The sequence below is a fragment of the Acinonyx jubatus genome, chromosome E1 (genome assembly GCF_027475565.1).
Source record: "Acinonyx jubatus isolate Ajub_Pintada_27869175 chromosome E1, VMU_Ajub_asm_v1.0, whole genome shotgun sequence".
Taxonomy (NCBI): Eukaryota; Metazoa; Chordata; class Mammalia; order Carnivora; family Felidae; genus Acinonyx; species Acinonyx jubatus.
This window is the reverse complement of record NC_069397.1, coordinates 48,108,801-48,117,426: the sequence shown is the minus strand read 5'-3', so window position 1 is coordinate 48,117,426 and position 8,626 is coordinate 48,108,801. Positions and strand designations below refer to the sequence as shown.

Sequence of the window (8,626 nt, the reverse complement as noted above, 5' to 3'; positions counted from 1 at the left end):
ATTATTTGATGAGGAATGGGGGCCTGACTCAGGTCTGCGTGTCACTGACAGGGAGGTAACCTGCACTAAATGCTCAGAGCGAGGTCAGGAGGAGGCCGGTCGTGGAAAGAGAGGAAGTTTCTCCGGTAACCATGGTTTCAGCGGATGCCCTCTGGCAGCTCATTACAAAATAAACATCACAGGTGCCCAGGGAAGCCTCCCCTAGCTCACCTCTCCCTTCTTCCTATTTCTGTGGCTTCTGCCTCCGTGACCCTTTTTTAAATTTAAATTGATGGACTTTCCTCTTTAGAGCAATTTTAGTTAGGTTTAAGACAAAATTCAGGGGAAACTACAAATTCTCACCATACCCCACCCCTGCCCTGGAAATTTCCCCTGTTATTAACCTCTTTTTTTTTTTAAGTTTATTTATTTATTTTAAGAGAGAGAGAGAGCACACATGGGGGAGAGGGGGAGAGAGAGGGAGAGAGAGAATCCCAAACAGGCTCCGTGCTGACAGTGCAGGGGCGCGATCTCACAAACCTTACGCTCATGACCTGAGCTGAAGTCAAAGAGTCAGAAACTTAACTGGACTGAGCCACCCAGGCGCCCCTCGCCTGTTATTAAGCTGTAATTAACCTCTTGCCTTAGTGGCAGATTTGTTGCAACTGATGAGCCAGTATGGATACACCACTATTAACTTAAGTCGATCAGAATTCACTCTCGGTGTTGTATTCTATGGGTTTGGACAAACGTAGAATGACATGTATCCATTGTTACAGCACCACACAGGAGAGCGTCACTGCCCTAAAAGCCCTCTGTGTACCACCTATCCATCCGTCCCTCCCTCCCAAGCCCTGGCAACCCCCGATCTTTTTATTTTCTCTGTAGTTTTGCCTTTTCCAGAAATGTCCTCTAGTTGGAATCATCCAGTATGCAGGCTTTTCAGACTGTCACTCAGCAATGTGCAGTTCAGTTTCCTCCGTATCTTTTCAGAGTTTGCTGAGCTCCTTTCCTTGCAGCGCCGACCTGGCAGAAGATCCTGCCAGGGATGGGGAGCAGAAGATCCTGACGGCTGCACCAGGACCTTCGCAGGAGCCCCACACCCCCACACCCCCAGAGCCCGGCAGCACCGTCTCGGAAGGGCTGTGCAGTCAGAGCCTGTCCATTCACTCAGTGCTCAGGAGCTAGGGACAGAGATGTAAGAAACAGGGGCCGGGTTCTTACGAAATCCCACCCAAAATGGGTGGAAGGAGCCACCGGAGAGCTGGGCTCCGGCCTCCTGGGATATGTGGCTTCTCTCCCTGCAGGAAGCACGAGCCATCACCTGAAAAGGAGATACTGCGTGGTGACACCGTGACGCGTCTGCACCTGACTCCTCGCCCTGTCCAATTCCCCCCAACCAGGCAAGGAAGGGGAATCTGGGAGGAGAACGTCCAACCCCCAGCCCATTTTAAGCCTGGCCAGGAAAGCCCGAAAGCCGCCTGGCTGTCTCCCGCCCCCATCCCTGGCAGAAGGTTTTCCAGAGGAACCAGACAGCCTCCTGAGCACCCCCAATATGCGCGGAGTCGCTGGATCTCATCTGTCTGCCTCCCTCCTGGGCCAAGACAAAAGCGTCACTCTGTGTCTGACACCATGGCCTGAATCGCTCTCACCCCTGCTGTCAGCCTCCTCCCTGGCTCTCTTCTTTGCTCGGTGTTATTTACCACTGCAAAATGAACAGAGTAACAAGCTTCTCACTCAGGGACGCCACCCCACCTGAAGAATTTGAGCAAACTTTTGCAAAACTTGGCTGCAATCGAGGTCTTGCCTTCTGGATCTTGGTCAGCTCAGGGAAGGCTGGGGTTCCAAGAATCTCCGCATGACCAACCGGTGGCGGGTGGGAGGGGCAGAGAGGGGCTGGAGAAGAGACAGGACGCGGACCATCCCCAAAGAAGAAGAAGCCCTATAAACACCATCAGATATGCCTTCCGTAAAGGGTTTCATGCAGCCGTTTTTAACGTCTACATTTAACAATTCGAAGTACCCCGGGCCTGTGTATTTCAGGTATAATGTCTCAGAAGCAAAAACTTACAAAGGTCTCTGATGTTTCTCTTTCAGACTTTTTTTTTTTTTTCCCATGATACGAACTTTTTTTTTTTTTTTTTTTTTTTAAGGCTTGTGCTTTCCAGTGAGCTCTCCTCCGTCTCTTTTTCTTGCTGAAACTGCAGATGTACATTATGGTAGTGTGAAAAAAGCTAATTACACTGCAGAGGCTTGGCGGGAGGCAGGGAAGGCCCCGCCGAGAGCACACGATGATTGATTTGCACTGTCACACAGCTCTGCTGGGTGTCATAACTTAGTGACAAATCAAGGATTACAGTGACCCAGAGTAACTCTCTCCCTTTGTTGTTGGGCAGACATCAAAGCCGCCAAGCATATTAGTGTTTTTAATAAGCAGTTAAGTCAGGAGTAGCTTACAGTTTAGAATTACTTTGTGTACAACCGGAGGTGTTGGGGCGGAGCAGAGCGTAGGAGAAAAAACAACCAAAAATCATTAGTCGGATAAAAAAAACCCGAATGAAATAAAACAAAAGAAAAGAAAATGAAACGGAACGGAGCCTATGTGGCAGGAGTGGGTTCTTTGTAGGGGCGGTTGGAGGTTTTGCATTATTTGTTCAAGCCACACAGAGGCCTGCTGGGGCAAGGCACGCCGTCTGGAAATTCGGTTTTCTGGGGGGGAAAAGGGAGTATACACGCTACAGTTCTGGGAGGGGGGGGGGTGGCGCACTTCTTACAAGCAAATGGCTTTGTTTTAATCCGCGCAGAGGGAGGCTGGGAGGGTCACGTTGATGTGTTTGAGGACAAATATCCTGTTCCCCAACAATTAGTATCATAAAATGGTTGGGGCAACTCACCTTATCTCGAGTGTACACGTATCCCTGAGGACAGCTGCGGTCGATGCTGGTTTTTCTCAGGACCTTTACCTTCAGCAACCGAGCAGAGACCTGAAAATCAGAGCAAGGTGGGAAGCCACTATTCGTTCCTGCTATACGGTCATTATCACCCTGGTGATGCGAATGGTTTCCGAGGACGAGGACTGGCTCCTTGGAGGACACAGCTGGGGCCAGGGCCCCGATGACATAGGTTGGCTGTCACGCTCTGTGGGGTGACTTTCCTGGTGACTTTCAGCAGGTGGAGCCCCCCAGACAGAGAGAATCTCTGCCCGAATCACACTTGAACTCCTGAGAAGCATGTATCGGCATCAGAGATGGGGTGACCCAGCTCATGTGGTATGGGAGAAGAGCAAAGGCAGGTCTTGGCTGTGTGACCCTGGGCAAATCCATCAACCTCTCTGGGCCTCAGTTTCTTCATCCGGCATACCTGGAAATAATCCTTTCTTGCTTGCTCAGCGGGTTGTACAAATCTAATAAAACGAGGCTGATGAAAATATTTCACAGATTCCCAAGCACTATGCGACTCGACCGGAAAATGGAAGCATGGAAAGAAGCCATCTTGTCACATGTACGCTTGGTTGACACGGGTGAAGGAAAGCTATGGCATCACCCACGTGGGCACCCCATGACAGATCTGCATCTTGAGAAGTACATCCACGGGGATGCACTTTGGCCTATGTTGTGTATAAAATCCACTGGGGTAAACAATGGCCTTGATTTTCATTTGTGTGTATGTATGAGTCTATGTATTCCCATTTGCATCCCAATGAACAGAAACAAGAAAAATCAAAACCATGGGAGTAGCTTTAATTCTTATTATTATGAATAAAATGATGGAATAGGCAGGCTGCAGGTAAGAGGGTGAGAGTAAGAGAGGGAGGCCTCCCCAAACAGGGAGGCCCCAGCAGGTGGCTGACAGAGCAATACCCCTCAATATAGTCCCTATGGCTACGCATTAGCCAGGTGGGTTCCAAAGGGGGATTTTTGTCAGTTTGCTCAGGAGGCGAGATAAAGCCTTGAGAGACTGATGGTCCCTCAAGCAAGTTCATGCTGACTGAGCAGCGAGAGTGTCTCAGAGACCCCCACTCAGAGACTGTTCCATTGGATAACTGGGCCCTCGCCCCTGGCTTTCACTCAGCCCTTTGAAAAGTCCCATTGACAGGCTAGGATTCCCTGACTCTGTTTTTACATGTGTTTTTTATTTTTTAATATTTTTTAAAATTTACATCCAACTTAGCATATAGTGCGATAATGATCTCAGGAGTAGAATTCAGTGATTCATCCCCTGCATATAACACCCAGTGCTCAAGCCGGTCCTCTTTAGATTGCAGACCACCTCCCTCTCTTTTTTTGCAATTAAGTGGGTCACGGTTTCCTCTACTTAGGGCGTTCTACTCATGGCAGCAGAAACACTGTGTATTAACAAATGCATCCTGCAAGGTAAGTTCCTCCTGTAGTTGCCCAAGTGCATCACGTTATGTTGCTTCTTACTTATCAGAATTGCAGAATTACTCTTCAAAAGCTCACAGCTGCCTTCATAATGACTACAGAAGATATTTCTGAGCCCACCCAGCCCTGTGTTCCCTTTCTCCAACCTTACAGAGAACTTTCTTCAAATGAAACCTCCCATGGGAAAGAGTTCTGTCTTGTCTAACAGGTCAGATCTGCTCATAGCACTCCGAGCCAGCAATTCCGCTCCTTGGTTATCTCCCACACGTGCACCAGGAGACAGGGAGAGGAATGTTCTGTACAGCGCTGTTCCCAATAGTAAGAAATGGAAAACCGCCTCAGAGTCCGGCAGCAGCGGAAGAGACAAACTGTGGTCATTTAATGTAAATAAACGCTATTGATTGGCAAACACAAACTACGGCTGTGAGCGTGAACTTGAAAAGAAATCTCGAAACCAAAATGTGATGAAGAAAGGCAAATTCTACGGGGCGCAGCCGGGTAAGCATCCGACTCAATTTTGGCCCAGGTCATGATCTCACGGTTTGTGAGTTCAAGCCCCACTGATGGTGCAAAGCCTGCTTGTGATTCTCTCTCCCTCTCTCTCTGCCCCTTCAGTGCATGGACGCGCGCTCTCTCTCTCTCGCTCTCTCTCTCTCTCTCTCAAAATAAATCAGTAAACTTAAAAAAAGAAATGCAAATTCTAGAAGACAACATGCATGTGACTTTGTTAACATAAAGTACAAAAAACAGGCAACAGTAAACAGTATGTTGACTGAGCACACATACGTGAGTATTGAAACTGTGAAGGGGAGGAAGGAGACAAGGGAGAAGGAAGGAGAGAGGGCAGGGAAGAAACGGGAATGCTCTCGTTCCTGGAGAGGTGGTATCCCCCCAGCTCAACGGGGCTCAGGCTTGGTGTGTTGGACGCGGGGGTAAAAGGCTGTGAGGGTGATCTAGGATCTTACGAGCTCCTTTATTGTTCAGATATGCGGTTAGTAGGTGCCAAGAGTTTGCTAACCACAGTGCTCCCTGAACTGGCATATTTTCTTCTACGGTCCTCTGGAGAAACCAAGGAAGATGAAGGTGGTTCACGCCAGGGATCTGTTAAAACAAAACAGCATCTAGAAGATGGTCTAGGGCTGGCAGAAGTTAGGGTGGCCTCCTCCACCTTCCAGATGGCCCACACGCTACTCACAGATGCCCCGAGTGGGATGAGGGACTCAGGGTGAGGTGGGGCCGGGGGTGAGGGGTCTCAGTTCTGGTATAAGGAAGCAGGTGGGCGGGAATAATAGGCAACCGACGGTGGACAGTCCAACCTGGACGGTGGACACTCGAACACTCGCACATCAGTGTGTGAGCGTCCAGTGAGAGGAGAACACGCCGGGTGGCAGGGCGGCCCTCAGCACTGAATACTGTAGACGCCACAAAGTGGACCAGGAGAGAGGAGATGTATTCATTCCTATTATTCACCTCGAAAGTGACCTCCTCAGAGGGAGATAGGGAGTGACCACTCAGTCACTCCCTAGTGTGTCCCTCTATTTTAATTCTCTGCACAGCACCTCTAGGATCTCATGTTTTCCAGTTCTGTTTGTGCATCTGTTGACCGCTGGTCTCCCCCAGCCTGGTGCCTCATCGCCGTCCCTGCTGCCGGGACATAAATTTAGCTCCCTTCGCGTTGGAGGTAATCAGAGAAGCATCCTTCCCTCCTTGGAGATAACGTTCACATAGATATCAAACACTATAGCCTCATATGGATCTGTAAGAAATAACTTCTAGAAATCATCCAGTAAGGAACCCTAGGATGTCAGTAAGAGTAGTTGCCTCTTGGAAGGAGCGCTAAGAAACTGAGGGATAGGAAGAAAAAGGTAAATGTCTCACTGCGTATTTTTTGTCCTATTGGACCATTTATTTAATCAAGCACATGTATGTCTTGTATTAAAAGTTTGCTTTAGGGGCGCCTGGGTGGCTCAGTCAGTTAAGCGTCCAACTCTTGGTTTCGGCTCAGGTCGTGATCTCATGGGCTGTGAGTTTGAGCCCTGAGTCAGGCTCTGCACTGGCAGCCTGGAGCCTCCTTGGGATTCCTTCTCTCTCTCCCTCTCCTGCCCTTCCCCTGCTTGTGCACTGCCCCCCCAACCCAAATAAATAAATAAACTTATAAAAATTAAAATTTTTTTTCTCTCCCTGCACCTCCCTCTAAAATAAATAAATAGATAAATGAATAAATTTTTATTTTAATTAAAATCTCAACACCTCTCCCTCTGGCTCTCCCCATCTTAATTTCCCAGACTAGGCATTTCCGACTGCCTCATTTAAAACCCCTTGAGCCTGACTAATGACGTTTCAGGGTTCACCTTCAAATCTCTCCTGTACATTTGGAATTTAGACCCATTATGTGGCTGTTTTCTTGGCTTTCCTTTAAGCTTCCTTCACCTTCCTTTTCCCTGGGGGAGTCAGGAGACATTTCCAGAAGAACTTTGAGAAATGATCTGCTAGTCCATACAGCACCAAAAATGGCCAGATTTCTTTTTCTGAGCACGTGTTTGCCGGAATGTGGGGCTGGGCACAGAAGGGCGAGCAAGGCTTTCTTCTCTTACCTGCTACTGTCCTCCTGGGTTGGACCTCTGCCCCCAGGCAACCCAGCACAAGCCTCCCCTGAGGGTGCCAGCACCCTCCCATCTGAACCAGGAAGAGTGTCCCTCTCACAGATGGCACCAGGTAGAGGGGATTGTCCATCGACCGTGCCAGTTGGCCAAGTTCCTCTCTCAGCTAAATCAGGAAGCTCATAAAAAGACTTTATCTCTGGGTCGCCCGTGCCTCCCCAGTTTCCACCCGCCTGGCGCCTGGGAAAGGACAACAAAGGGGTGTGGAGAACAATGACCTTCTGTGAGGCCGAGCCTGCACCAACAGAGTCATGGGAACCCCGGAGTCTCGGTCCCTCTCCTCCCTTGGCCTGGAGCCCAGGTGGCCAGGTGTCCTTCCTGGTAGACCAGGAGGCCCTGGTGGCCACGTGTGCTCCCCGGCTGGTGGCCTTGCCCATGTCCCTTCTTGAGTGTTACAGCTCTTCAAAAAGAGCCTGACAGGTGGCCTAGTTTTCTCCTTTGATTTCTTAGAATACTCCTGGTGTCACCAACTCTAGAAAACGCCATTTTGTTTCTTACCACTCCTCTCTGGACTGGGCCGAAGACCAATGTCACATCCTGCCCCTCACGTTTGCCATTCTTCCCAGAGCCCCCCACCGGGGTTGCACACCGACCGCAGAGGCCGCTCCCCTACGGTTAGGAGGTGGCTCCGTCCCCCCCCCGCCCTGCCTGGGCCTCACAGCTGCCTGTAAAACACCAGGACATCCGGGCATCTGGTTCATAACAGACTGTGCTCCTGGACCCTTGGGGCAGGTACAGTGACCTGAAGGCACTCCCTGCCCCCTGCCCCCACCCCCAACCTGCAGACTCAGCGCCGCTGAATACCTTCACATTCTTGGCTTTCAAATTTTACATCTTCCCATCTGCCGTCTCATGACTTTTGCCACTAACCCGAGAAGAACGTAGATGCGTATTTTTATTTCTCCTTTAGGGACAAATGAAGTGAGGTGCAGGCTTGCCCAAGGTCATTACCAGTCGGTGGTTGACAGAGCAGGTGGAACTCCTGACTCCTCTCTCCAGGGTTTCTCCATCCTGTTGCTTGTTCAGAAGCACTTCCGGTGCTTGGGCCTATTGTACTTCCCACTTCCGGTCACGGACCGTGAGAGCCGAAAGGGGCTTCCGGTGTGGGGTGTGGTCGTGTCCCATCCCCCCACAAGGAAAGTAAGCCCCAGAGGGGAGGGGGGGAGGAACTTCCCAAGGTCATACGGGGAGGGAGCAGCAAAGCTGTCTGGTCCCAGGCCCGCTGGTGCTGGGCATCCAAAACCCTTTCTCCCCATTTCTCTCCTTCCCTCCGCCCTGCCAGGGTGACCAGGCGATCCTTGGTGTCTGTGTGGGCTTTGCAGCGGCGGCCGTGCTCTGAGGAGGGACAGGGGGGTCCTCGTGGACCGGAGGGGCGGGTCTGGGAAAGAGGGTGAGCTGGGACAGGAGGTAAAGGAGAAGGGCGAACATACCAGGCTCCGATGACTGACGCGGGACCTCGGGAACACCCCTGGTCATTTGTGCGGGTTGTGGGGCCGGCTCGGGAGACCTAATCCCATGAGAGAAGTCAAAAGGTGTTGGTGCTGCAGCACCACCACGATTAAGAGAAGCAGAACGCTGTCACCTGGGCCTGATGGCCACACGGTT

General features: G+C 50.6%; 1 long non-coding RNA gene across 1 annotated transcript; it reads right to left on the bottom strand.

Annotated features, from left to right (window-relative positions):
- Positions 1-1,038: 1,038 nt before the first annotated feature.
- LOC113596074 (uncharacterized) lies at positions 1,039-8,054 on the bottom strand. The gene is made up of 4 exons (XR_003416770.2): positions 7,892-8,054; positions 2,874-2,963; positions 1,632-1,684; positions 1,039-1,303 (listed from the first exon to the last, which is right to left on the bottom strand). It is a non-coding gene; the product is annotated as an uncharacterized LOC113596074 (long non-coding RNA).
- Positions 8,055-8,626: the final 572 nt, after the last annotated feature.